Source organism: Aulonocara sp. 'chitande type north' Nkhata Bay, linkage group LG22 (assembly GCF_057382095.1).
Source record: "Aulonocara sp. 'chitande type north' Nkhata Bay isolate Kocher_YH1m ecotype deep benthic linkage group LG22, A_spYH_male_GT1.1, whole genome shotgun sequence".
Classification (NCBI taxonomy): Eukaryota; Metazoa; Chordata; class Actinopteri; order Cichliformes; family Cichlidae; genus Aulonocara; species Aulonocara sp. 'chitande type north' Nkhata Bay.
Genome location: NC_141364.1, coordinates 25,909,100 through 25,923,126, shown reverse-complemented (window position 1 = coordinate 25,923,126; position 14,027 = coordinate 25,909,100). Strand labels below are relative to the sequence as shown.

The 14,027-nt window shown below is 45.0% G+C and overlaps 1 protein-coding gene across 1 annotated transcript in view; it reads right to left on the bottom strand.

The window, feature by feature from the left end:
- dlgap3 (discs, large (Drosophila) homolog-associated protein 3) overlaps positions 1-605 on the bottom strand; it is a 147,155-nt gene extending 146,550 nt beyond the window's left edge. Inside the window, exon 1 of the mRNA XM_086280445.1 lies at positions 513-605. The gene's annotated coding sequence lies outside the window, so the exon portion shown is untranslated. The remainder of the gene's footprint in view (positions 1-512) is intronic.
- Positions 606-14,027: the final 13,422 nt, after the last annotated feature.

Sequence of the window (14,027 nt, the reverse complement as noted above, 5' to 3'; positions counted from 1 at the left end):
ACACACACACACACACACATACACACGATGTAGAAACGAGGCGCGCTTTCACGGTCAGCGAACATTTACGCACGGATGAAACTCGGTGATAGCCAACATCTCCGAGTGTTTTCCATATGTGTTTTTGCATTTCCAGCCAAAGACAATTAAATGCTTTTGTGTACTGGTGCGCGTGTGTGTGTGCTTGAGAGAGAGAGAGTGGGGTGGGGGTGGGGGTTCGTCCTGCGATCGTAAATGGCGCAACTTCTCATTTTTCCTGTCAAGTTGACACAGCTGGGCGCCCCGCTGACAGCAAACAGGCCAGTGGCCGATGTTTGAGGGAAGACTGCGCCAGTAGGAACCAACATTTAGCCGCTATCCCTATCATACAGTCCAACCACAAGAACCACATGAAAGCCTACTTGCACTGCGTGTACCAATAGTGAGCGTTCAAAGTACATAAAAATGGACCGCCTGCTCCATCTGAGGTCTTTTTTAAAAAACCCATCTAACAGCTTCAGGAGTCTCCTTACCTTAAAGCGGGTTTTCTGTGGACGTTTTCACTGAATGTTTTCTGCGTTTGAGTAACACAAATGCACGCCTATTCCACAGCTCGCCGATCGCTGTGTGGAGGAGAGAGTGAGGATGGAGAATCAGCAGGGAGGACGAGAGCTCTCTCTCTCTGTCTGTCTCTCTCTCTCTCTCTCTCTCTCTCACTCACTCACTCACTTTCTCTCACTGTCCCTCTCTCTCCCCTCTGAAATGTTACCGGCAACCGATTGGTCCAAGGGTTCCTTGGCGGCCCCTCTCCTCTGCTCTAGGAGGGGCCAAATAAAGCCACTGTCGGCCTATCCTACTAGGCTAAAATACTGCAGATTGATCAATCTCTCAAACCGTTCACCGATCTCTTTCTTCTTTCCTCATATATATATATATATATATATACTCAGACTACATATATGCGACTTTTTTCCAGGCAACTTCTTTCGTTGCATTTGGTGTAATTTGAAAAGCATAGCGGGGCTTTACAGTGCTGTATCTCTTCGATTAGACACAGTGTTATGTCAACAAGGGCAGTAGTTAAAAATGGGCCACCCATGCTCACACAGCTTGTGTAAGAAATATTGCTTAAGAACACTCTTTGTTTTAATCTGTGGCCAAGATCACACCTGTGAGAGAGGTGTGCTGGAAACCTGTGACGTTTCCAGCAGCGTGTAAAAACCCACTCTGGATACGCCATCACGCCGAACACTTAACTTAGACGGCAGCTACTGTAAATGGGTCAGAGCCAGAGAGAGAGAGAGAGAGAGAGAGAGAGAGAGAGAGAGAGAGAGAGAGAGAGAGAGAGAGAGCAAAACAGTGGAAATAAAGACTCACTTTCAAAAAGGCCTCGGGGCCATTTCATGATTGCACGAGTGTTTTATTGCACGACTGAAAACTTAATGACCTAAATGTATCTTTCTCGTATTGTTTTCACTGGATCGGGCCCTCATCAGACACGTGGCGTGACGGGATGAAATATTTCATGTTAAATCTCATCCACGTAAAGCGCTGTTATATTAATTAAGCTGCTGGAAATGGCTGTGTACGCACTGTCAGTGTGTTTAGGAAAGAGAAGTCGGAGAGTCTTCCTCCTGCATACATGAAGAGAGAGCAGAAGCTCATCAGAACTCGCCTGCAGGGTTCATTAACAGCAGTGAGTTGTCCCCCCCCCCTTCTACAGCCATCATTTAATACAGTTTAAACACATGTGACAGTGTCCATTACATTTCCGGCAGCACACTCACTACCGTTTTATGTTGACAAACTTCTTTACTCATCATCATTCTTTTGAATAAGAAAGTTTTCTCTCTTTATTACCTGATGAATATTTATGATGCACACAGTAAGAACTGAGGTCAACTGTTTCACTGCATAGCTTGCTGCTGCTTTTCACCTACAGGCATCAGCAACGCGTTCCATATCCACGTTGCACTTTACTGCTGCTGCACTTTCAGCAACAATTAAGCGTCTAGAGCAAGCAGGGGAAACACAGTTTCAGAAGAACTGCACTTGTAACAAGTGTGTGTGACGTGTAACACCCCCCTTTTTGTTCTCCATAGCAGTGACATTTGTGGAGCAGCTCGGCTCCATCCGAAAGCCCTTTGGTTTCAGCACCATGGTCAGTGACGCTGATACAGGCCACTGTGTGAGACTGTCTGCATGTGCATGTGAGCACTTTTAACAGAAAACGTGCTGGCTGTCAGGATGAAAGCGTCAGGATGGGTAAAGATCGGAGATGGTTATTCTGCTTGGTGTTAAACCATGTTAAATCTCCAAACATGTGCTCACATCTGCCTTTGATTACTCTCTAAATATACATACATATGCTCCCACACACACCAGCTTCAACAGAAGGGCCTAGCTGTTGCAAAAATTCTCAAATACTCAACACGCAGCACTTGCCTCCAAGCTCTGCTACAAGCATGCCTTAACATTCATGTAAAATGTATAGAAATCCACCCTTCAGTGTGTTTACATATTTGCGACCTCCGCTTCTTCTCGTGCCGGTTGCATTCTCAGTCATGGCGCTTCAGTTTTTCCTGCACAGCAATATCAGTGAAGAGTCAGTAGCCTTGCTGTCTCAATGTAAGACAGCCTAATGAATATTTATTGGTTCATTGGGTCAAGGAGTAATATCTACATTTTCAACATGGCACAACATGCGCCTCTTCCACTCATGTATGTTGCGGGCATTCATCATCAGGGCGGAATCGTTTAGAGTACAGCCTTGCGCCACCTGCTTCACAGCCCCCCAGCAGATCTGTTTGTGTCTTCATTAGCACTTGTCTGAACTATGCTAAAGCCCGATGACAGAAGACCTTGACCTTGGCTCACAACAAACTGGTTCCATGTTGGCGTTGTAAAAGAATTCTTTATTTTTCTCTTGCAAACCAGCTGCTTTAAGAAGTTCTTGTGATTGAAACCCTGGATTGCATGATTACAGAAGAAATTGGAAATGTGATTTTCTGCAACAGAAACATCAGCTGGATTGTTATTTGGAAAACCCCAAGCCCCTCTTTAGGTATTTCCAAGGGCCTGAGAGTAGACGATGCAGGTATTCTTCATTTCTGCCATCTGCAGAAAAGAAATTCGAAGTCAGCGGCAAAAGCAGATACTAATCTTTCTTCTCTAAGGATCAAAATATCAGATTAAAATTAGCTTTGTACAACCATTCCCATATATCCCAGCAACATTTGAGTGTACGTCTATGCATCACAGAGAATAGCAGGCATCAAGCATTTTCCATTGTGGGAGTAAACAAGAGGAGGTTTTACGCATTTGTTGGAAAACTGGAACCAAGATGGAAAAATATGTGATTATTTTTTCCCTAGTAGCCAAGCTTGAAGGCAAAATGAAATGTGAATATTTAAAGGTAAAATTGAACATAAAAGTTATCTTTAGTGCTTTTATGTCAGGGGTGCGATGGTTAGCGCAATTCCCTCAAAGCAAGAAGGTCTTGGGTTCAAATCCACTATCCAGCCTTTCTGTGTGGAGTTCACATGTTCTCCCCATGTCTACATGGGTTCTCTCTGGGTACTCTGGCTTCCTCCCACAGTCCAAAGACATGCAGCTCTTCTCTCTCCCTAGCTAGCGTTGGGTCTGGATCGACTGCTGTGGGTGCCAATGGTTGTCGAATTTCCTTCACAACTCGTTGCCATGCATGGCGATCGTTGGCGATTGTCCTGGCCTCGTCGAGATTTATTCTGCCCTTGATGTCATCTTTGACCTGTTTTAGCCATGTTTTCTTCTGTGCCGTTCAGTGGATTATCAACTGGGTGGGTTGTTTACGCCAGAGGAGTTGATGTGGTAGTCTGCTCACATCCATTCGACACACATGACCAAACCATCGCAATCTGCGTTTTTTAATTTGCCCATCGATTGGCAGTTGGTTGTCACATCTCCGTCGGATGTCCTCGTTTTGAAGGCGGTCTCGAAGTGATACTTGTAATATCTGTCAAAGGCAGTGCATCTGGAAAACTTCGAGTTTGTTGAGGTCGACTTTGAGCACTGTCCACGTTTCGAATCCATAGAGTAGTATCGGGAGGATCAGCGTCCGGAAAAGGCGGATTTTGGTCAAGCTGGAAATATTGGTTCACTTCCACAAGCACCACTTTAGAGAAGTGAATGCTGCAGTTGCTTGACCTATTCGACTGTGGCTCTCTGCCGTGGACGCGACCTTCCTTTGCTCGATCAGTGAGCCCAGGTATTTGAACTGCTGGACTTGCTCTATTTGGATACCGTTGAGGTAGACGTTGGCAGGCAACCCATCTGTTGTCAACACCTTCGTCTTGTCAGTGTTTATCTTCAAGCCATATGACCCGGCAGCACCTGCGATCTTATATTGAACGTCCGTGGCTTAGGCGTCATCCTCGGCCAACACACTGCTGTCATTTGCAAACATAAGATCTGTCACGGTGGCATTTTCATCAAACTGGACTCCGCGTCTGCCCCTGAAGACTTTCCTCATGATGGTGTTGACTACAATGTTGAAGAGCAGCAGTGAGGCGACGTCTCCCTGGCAGACTCCAGATGGTGAATTTAGTGAATTTAGTCGACAGCTCATTACGGATGCGTATTTGGCTGCATGATCCGTTGAAATTTTCCTGCAGGAGTTTAATGACTTTTGGTGGGATGTGCTCGGTCTCCAGCGCTATCCAAAGTGCTGGCCAATCGATGCAGTCCAATGTGGATTGAAAGTCAATAAAGATGATGACCATCCATTTCCCACATAGAATTTGCTCCTCCATCACCTGGAGAATGCTGAATATCTGGTCACAGCATCCACGGTGAGATCTGAAGCCAGCTTGCTCCTCACGGCTCATTTGTTCATGATGTTTCTGCAGGCGTGATTGTATTATTGTCATGAAGACTTTTCCAACGATCGAGAGCAGACCGATGCCACAATAGTTTTGGCATTCTCGGTTGTCACCTTTTTTGAAGATTGGGATAATGATGGCTTTCTTCCGTTGTCTCGGAATCGTCCCCGTGCGCCAGATATTTTGCAGAAGAAGGTGCACTCATTGGAGAAGAACATCACCGCCAGCCTTAATTGATTCTGCAGTGATTGCATCCACACCAGGTGCTTTACCAGTCTTCAAAGTCTGGATGGCCATCTTCACCTCTGCCAGGGTCAGTTCATCATCGGACATCGGGGTCTCTGGTGCCTCGATGGGTGGCGGTTCTGCTGGTGGTCCTTGTGGCGGGGCGTGATTGTACAGTGTCTCGAAGAACTACTTCCGATGCTGTAGCTGCTCAGTCAATGATCGTACGAAGGTGCCATTGGCCTTTCGGATGTTGTCGTTTGTTGATTTGGTTTTTCCACTCAGGTGTCGGAGCGTTCGATAAATTGTGTGGTATTCGTGCTTTGAGGCTGCATCTTCCAAGTCAGCCGCTACTTGGTTCCAGTAAGCCTCACGTTCTTCCTTCATTCTGCATCGGACGTCATTGCTGAGCTAACAATATCGCTCAAAGTCGACCAGCTTCACACATTTTTGTTCATCTATCATATCGAGGCATTCATCGGATATCCATGGCTGTGTTCGGCGGCTTATGGGAGGGCACAGTTCTTTGGCGCTTTCCATGATGGCGTCCGAAACTTGTTGCTCTTCAACGTTGACGCCTTGAGATGGCACCAGTGTTGCAAAACGGTTGGATAATGCTTTTTGAAATTCCGCCTTGTGAGCGGGATCTAACAGGCATTTCCAGTCAAGCTTTGCAGATGGGTGCTATTTGCGTTTGGCTCTTTGTAGTTGAAGTTTTATCACTGCACGCACAAGATAGTGGTCTGATCCACAATCTGGGCTGCACATCGAACAAACATCCTTAAGTGATGATCAGAAACGGGAGTTGATCAGGATGTAGTCCAACATCGGCGAGTCGTCGCCCATTGGATTTCGTCATGTGAGTTGATGTTTCTTTGGATGTTGAAATTGGGTGTTTCCGATGATGAAGTTGTAGGTGTTGGTGAAGGACAAAAGGCGCAAACCATTGTTATTCATTACACCATGTCCAAAACGGCTCATCGTGCTTTCCCACCCAGTCCGATCGGTGCCTGTGTGGGCGTTGAAGTCTCCAGCCAGTATGATCAATTCGGTCTGCGAGACTGAATCCAACATGTGTTGTAGTTGGTTATAGAAATCATCCTTGGCTGGGTCTGGACTTGTCTCAGTTGGTGCGTAGATGGTGTCGAGGTGTGTTTTGATGGTACCGCTGATGGTGAGCACTGCAAGGCAATCGGAGATCGGCTGGAATGCAACGACACTCTTGGTTGCACGACGGGCAACTATGAAGCCGACTCCTGCCTTTCGTTTTTCTCCACCCCAATAGTAGAGTGCCATCTGGTTGTCGGTGAGCGGTGGTTTGACGACCATCTTTCCCGATGCTGTGAGTCATAGTTCGGATCAAATCAAATCAAATCAAATCAAATCAAATCAAATCAAATCACTTTTATTGTCACATCACATGTGCAGGTACATTGGTACAGCACATGTGAGTGAAATTCTTGTGTGCGAGCTTCACAAGCAACAGAGTTGTGCAAAATACAATAATGTAAACAAGCAAAATACAAGAATGGCTACATCTGAAACTAATAAATATATGTACAATATATAATAGTATATGCATTTCTGGATGTGTATACTAAATATTTTTCTACATGTGTGTGTGTGTGTGTGTGTGTGTGTGTGTGTGTGTGTGTGTGTGCGTGTACACATATTTTACAAATTAAATAGAGTAAACAATAAATAAAATATATAAAATAAAATATACAGAGTGAGACATGTGCAAAACAGTGGCATTACTGTACAGTATGGAGTGCATAATGTTAAAGTTCCAGTAGTGAAGCTGAGGTGTCTATGAAGTGTTCAGCAGTCTGATGGCCTGATGGAAAAAGCTGTCTCTCAGTCTGCTGGTACGGGACCGGATGCTGAAGAACCTCCTTCCTGATGGAAGTAGTCTGAACAGTTTATGGCTGGGGTGACTGGAGTCCTTGATGATCCTCCCCGCTTTCCTCAGGCACCGCTTCCTATAGATGTCTTGGAGGGAGGGAAGCTCACCTCCAATTATCCGTTCAGAGCACCGCACTACTCGCTGGAGAGCTTTGCAGTTGTAGGCGGTGCTGTTGCCATACCAGGTGGTGATGCATCCAGTGAGGATGCTCTCAATGGCACAGTGATAGAAGGTCCTGAGGATGCGGGGGCTCATGCCGAATCTTTTCAGTCTCCTGAGAAAGAAGAGGCGCTGCTGCGCCTTCTTCACTGTTTTGTTTGTGTGTACTGACCACGTAAGATCCTCAGCCAGATGTACACCAAGGAACCGGAAGCTGCTCACTCTCTCCACAGCAGCGCCGTTGATGGTGATGGGGGTGTGTACTTCTCTGCACCTCCGGAAGTCCACTATCAACTCCTTTGTCTTTGCGACGTTGAGGGTGAGATGGTTGTCTTGACACCAGTGGGTCAGGGCGCTGACCTCCTCCCTGTAAGCTGTCTCATCACTGTTGGTGATAAGACCCACCACTGTAGTGTCGTCCGCAAACTTCACAATGATGTTGGAGTTGTTAGTGGCTGTGCAGTTGTAGGTGTAGAGTGAGTACAGGAGAGGGCTCAGTACACACCCCTGTGGAGCACCAGTGTTCAGTGTGATGGGGGATGAGGTGATGCTGCCCAGTCTGACCACTTGGCGTCTGTCAGACAGGAAGCTAAGGATCCAGCTGCAGAGGGAGCTGCTCAGTCCTAGATCCTGCAGTTTCCTGTCCAGCTTCGAGGGAACGATGGTATTGAATGCTGAGCTGTAATCTACAAACAGCATTCTCACATACGTGTCTCTCTTCTCCAGGTGTGACAGGGCAGTATGTAGTGTCAGGGCTATGGCATCATCAGTGGACCTGCTGTGGCGGTATGCGAACTGTAGAGGGTCCAGTGAGTCGGGTAGTGCAGAGCAGATGAAGTCCCTGACCAGCTTCTCGAAGCATTTGCTTACGATGGGGGTCAGGGCTACAGGTCGCCAGTCGTTCAATGAGGAGATGGTGGAGGATTTGGGTACAGGGACGATGTTGGCCATTTTGAAGCAGGCTGGGACTACAGACAGAGAGAGGGAAAGGTTGAAGATGTGCGTGAACACTCCAGCCAGCTGAGCCGCGCATGACTTGAGGACGCGGCCGGGAATCCCGTCCGGACCAGTAGCTTTGCGTGCGGATAAAGCTGGAATGTCGATTTTGCAGCTCAGGAGTTCCTTGGCAATTATTTCTTTTTGGCCGATGTGGTGACCAGTTCGAACATTCCACACGGCGATTTGTATTTCCACTTTCAGTGTGATGATCTTTCGGTTTCTTCGGCCAGTAGCCCATTTCTCACCAGCATCCTGGTTCCCCAATACTGGTGCATCGGCTGCCCCGGATGCGGTAGCATTAAACGAAGAATTTAACTCAGAGCTGTCCATCGGATTCGTACCTGTTTTCCCCGGTCTCCCGGTTCTGGTCACTTCGGCAGGGTGACCACCTTCCTCCTTTTGCAGTCGGGCTTAGGACGGTCCTTGGCGGAGTTAAGACATGCAGTTAGTGAGGTTAGGTCTATTGGTGATTCTAAATTGTCCAAAGGTGTGAAAGTCTGTGAATGGTTGTCTGTCTGTGTTAGCCCTGCCCTCTGTTACCCAGCCTGTTGCCCGATGACTCCAATCCTGAACTATATAAGAAAAAGAAGAAGAATGTATGGTTGTTTTAATCATGAATAATGGTACTCATCTACTACTGAATTTGACACCTAACATTAGCTACAGCTGTTATGTAGATAGTCTAAATAAACTAACTACTGGTAAGTTAACAGCTAATCTAACATTAGCTAAAGTTATGAGGAAACAATATGAATAAAACTTGAGTACAGTACCTCATCTAAAAGTGCAATTACTGGTTGAGCCATATTGTATATATTTTATCTGCAATAATGATGAACTACCAGACTTAAGGTGTGCCCAGTATGGATGAATTTTCCTTTGATGTGGAGACCAGAGACCACACAAAGTCAATGACATTTGGGGACTTCAAGTAAAATGGGTGAAAACAATCCCTTCTGTCAGCTTTGACGCAAGCGATTGAAGGGAGTACCAATAAGAGTGCAGGATACAGTTGATTGACAATATGACCTGACAGAAAATACATTAGAGCGTTACCTAAGTAACCGGAGCATATAATCTCGCAAATGACCAACCACCGGTTTTAAGGCAACATGCGATGAGAGAATTGCTTACAGTGTTAATGCAGCTTCAGTCTTATATTATAATTTTACTGAGAGACCCCAGCTCACAAGTTACATAAGCTGTTTTCCCTCATTAAATCCAGAAAATGTTGGGAGAGTCAGGTCGGGACACAGTCAGCTGTAGTCTTTTAAGACATAATGTAGTGGGCAGGAGTTAGTTCTACTGCTGGTAATACTTGGTAATATTTGGTATAGGTGAGGATGCTGACCAGCTGAAGCTGTGTCGATGTGGACATCTGCGAGACAAGCTGGCAATATAAATACTGTTTAATGTCCATTTAGACCTAGTCAGATACTTACAGTTTTACATGCATCCATCAGATACTAACTAGAAAAGTTCAGGTCTGCAGTGCATGTGTAAAACTACTATAGTGAACATTTAAGTCAGTGAGAACAGTTTTTGTGTCATGGGCCGTGGTGCGCGGGCACGAAAGGATCCAGGCGCAGACTCCGAGCTAACAGAAAGACACTTTATTGAAACAACGAAAGGCGACCCGGGGAAATTAGAGAGCAAAACAGAAACTAAAAACCCGGGGAAACAATGACACGAGGAAGCCGGGATCGAGACGGCGGGGGGCTGCAATAGAAAGGGGAGATGATTACTAGGGAGCCAGGAAGCGGGGAAAACATATCAGGACTGAGTTAGAGTAGGGGCTTACGATAGAACAGGACCGTGGGTGCTCGGGAGGGAAGTGTGGCAGTCCGTGGGGGCAGGAAGTCCGTGGGAATGGCGCGTGGGCCAGGTGAGCACCGCGAGATCCAGTTGAGCCGGAGGACAGGCAGGTAGCAGACGCCGAGTAGAAACCTGGACAGAAGTAGGCAGGTTAAACAAAGTTCCAAGCAGAAGAGAATGCACACTTTTCGTGGAAGTCTGGTTACCACTGTGGGGATGACTAACGGACTGGCGTGGAGCATCCGTCAGCGCCGGATTAAGTGGATCTCCGTGTAATCACCGTGATGGAGAGCAGGTGTGCTGGTGATGGCCCAGCCCGGGGGTGTGGCTACCCGAGCATCACGCATTCCACAGACACAGGACCACGGACCATGACATTTTGAATTCATGCCAAGCATCAGATAATCACTCGTAAGAGGGCTTGCCTCTGGATGTCTGGAGTTTTGATCTCCTCCATACCTGCTTCATACCCTGGAGGACGGGGCTGTGGCTCCCCACACTCCCTAGCAGATCGTTACATGGAGAAACCTTTGGAATGCAAGCATGCTGATCCACACAGGTGTGCACACAGGTGTACACACGGGTATTCACAGACGCGGACTACACCTTTCTTGGCTGCTGCCTCAAAGCACATTGTGCGCTGTCTATCTTGCGTGCTGCACAATATCGTTTATTATTTAGTATCTACTGATATCTACTGCTAGCTAGTTTATTGTGATGGTGCTGTTTTTTTTATTATGTTGCTCTTTGTTGTTTGCTTTCTCTTCTGTTTTTTTCTCCATACAGGTGACCCAGGTGATTTGTTTTTGTTTGTTTGTTTGTTTTTTTCTTTCTTCCCCCCCTTCTCACCGTCTCTTCTCCCCTTTGGTTTTCTTTCTCTCCCTCTCTTTCTTTCATTCTTTCTCCCTGTCCTATCCCCCAGTCATGTCTTTAACTTTGACTTTGATTTTTTTTTCGCCAGAGTGTATTATGCCCAGTGGACAGAACGAATTGATCCCCTACAAAAGTCCGGCCAGTCAATTGATCCCCAAACAAATGTGATGTGCGCTGTAGCTGGTTCATGCCCTTCGGGCTTTTGATAAGGGGAAACTTGCTGATCCTCCTTGTCTGGCTTTTCTAATAAAGATGTCAGCAGCTGCCAATGTGCACTTTCATGGCAATGCTCCAAGCTGGCTCCAATCAATAGTGTCTGTCCATAGGTGTAACAAGACTGGGTGACACAGTGTACTGTAAGAGGACCACACTGAGATCTAGACACCACTATGGGTAGGCGGCCTGACTTCATCAGGGACACATGGGAGACATACGAGGGAGTAAGAGTAAAGAGGAGAACTCTGAATTCTTAAGATATAATCGAACAATATAAATCGTTGTTTTGGAGGAAGGTTGGTTCAGGGTTTCAGTAGTCGTCATCATGGGCTCATCCGATTAGAATGAAAATAAGCAGTCATTAATCTTTGCAGGTTTTGTTGTTTTATTGTATAACGGATAAAGGAAAGAAAGACACACATGGACTGCTCTCTCTAAAAAGGACAAAGTATGATTTAAGTAACTCAAAATGATACATGAACTCAGGAGACTCAAAGAGAAACTCACCTCAGCTGCCGCCCCATGTGGGAGTGAAGAAAGAGTGAGGGGTAGGTGAGTGCAGTCCTTATATAACGAGTGACAGGTGAGTGCAATTAAGGCGAAGCACCACACCCAATCAAAGGTGAGGAAAAGAAACAAGGTGCATCTGGTGAAGTGAATGTGCTGAAAGGTGAGCCTTTACAACAATCGTAAAGAACCAGATACAGGATATAGCTGTATTTAGTTTCAGCTATCACTGTTGAAATCCCTGTCACAACCCTTCTCCCCGCAGCCGGTGTATCTATGTATATCTTTATCGCTTCAGAAGAACTACAGCTCTGCCTGTGTCATGCATATTTCATCAAAAAAATACGCAAAGCTGTGCAACCCAGAATCCATAGCTGATGTAGTGTTGACATCTTTACTAACCAGACAGCAGTGATAGACACACAGTGCCTGCTGTGCGGGAAATTTACTGTTAACACAACTGATAGAGTCAATCTTGTGCTATCCCCTGGAAAAACACATCCAGTGGAAGAAATAAGATTTTCACATTAAGACTTGAAACTTAATTTTTGCACAATAAAACATGGCAAAAGGTCTTTGCATTTCTCTCTGAGTGTGACGGCCGTGACACAGTGATGTTAGGGAAATGCAGCTGCATCCGTTTTCGATCATAACATTGTAACATCATACATGTCATATTTGATACGTGAGTTTCGGGGACCTATACATCATCAGTGTTATTTTTAACCCTAACCCCCTTATATGTCCCCTTATATGAAGGGAGGGAGTATGTTCCATTTGTGTGTGTGTCTGTCTGTTTGTTAGCAGCCTAGCATCCTCAGGTTTCAAGATATCATGTTAAAGTTTTGTGTGATAACAGATATCAGTAACAGCTTGAGCTAATTTCATTTTGGTGACTAATTGGGTCAAGCTCATGCACATGTGAAAATCAGTTAAAAACGAATATTACCCACAATTTTCTATAGATCATCTTCAAACATCACAACTTTATAGCATGCCTTGGCAGTCATGAGCAGGCTAAGTGCTGGCACCATCAACTTCCCTGTTAGTGCCTAAGGTCAAAACTGACCATGAAGAAAATTTTTGAGAAACTGTATCAAACAATATATCATATGAAAGGTCAAGTAGAGAGCTATGTTTAAAGACAATAAAATACACCATTTCAGTAGGTAATACTTCAAGGTCATAGGGCAAAGGTCAAGGTCACATGAATCAGGAAAAAGCTTTAATTTCTATTGGTGTATTTCCTAACTTTAAAGCAATGTATTAGTCAGTGGGGGACATAAGCACTTTCTTTGTTTGTACAAAATTATATGGCATCAAAGTTACAAATAAAAATGATTATACTACACCAGATTTCCACATTAACAATGCTGACATCAGCACATTTTAGAGGCAATCGTGGCTCAAGAGTTGTCAGTTCATCTTGTGATCGCAAGGTTGCCGGTTCGAGCCCTGGCTTGGACAGTCTCGGTCGTTGTGTCCTTGAGCAAGACACTTCACCTACCGCCTACTGGTGATGGCCAGAGGGGCCGATGGATCGATATGGCAGCCTCGCTTCTGTCAGTCTGCCCCAGGGAAGCTGTGGCTACAACTGTAGCTTGCCTCCACCAGTGTGTGAATGTGAGAGTGAATGAATTGTGGAATCGTAAAGCACTTTGAGGGTCTTGAAAAGCACTATATAAATGCAATCCATTATTATTATTATTATTTAATAAAAACACCATAAAATATCAATATCTTTTGAATTGCCCTTGCCCTTCAGGGGGAAGGTGCAATCTCTGAGTGTTTGCTTTGTATACAATAAACATTAAAATTGCACAAAAATGCCAAATGTAGCAAAAATTGCGCAAATTGTTAGTTAATTTCTTTTTTTAATTGTAAGATGGTTCAATAAACACTCCAGTTTTTTTAAAAGAGAATTATTTTAGCAATTTTTTCACAGTTCAGGCTTTAAAGTGTTAAAACAAAAACAAGAAATCCAAGAGTGTAAATCACCGCAAATGAAGGCCCACATAAATGTATTAATCAGTGTTGAAAAAAGATGAAAGCAGGTGGGCACATGAGCAAAAATAGTGCTGATAAAACAACATAATGAACAAGAATAAGCTTTCAGCAGCTGTCCTAGCATCTTCGTGAGAACGTAATGAGATAATACTGGCATCAAAAAAACATCACAGCTACAATAACATAAAGTAAAATGCTCATTGTGTTAGTTTAGAGTTTTTAGCAGTTTTTCATATGCTAGTTAGGACTAACTATAAACTGTATATAGATGATGGACATGGCCTTATACTCCTATAGCCTTGAGTTGTGGAGCCAGATGTGACCAGCTTGGAAACAAGCGGGTGGTCAGCAAACTGGCCCATAAGCCTTATGGGTGCAATGCATAGATACAGCTACCTGCTTACTGGTGCAAAAGGCAGACCAATAAAATATTAGAATTTCATTCACAAATACCAGAGCAAAAGCTTAGACAGGCCATACCA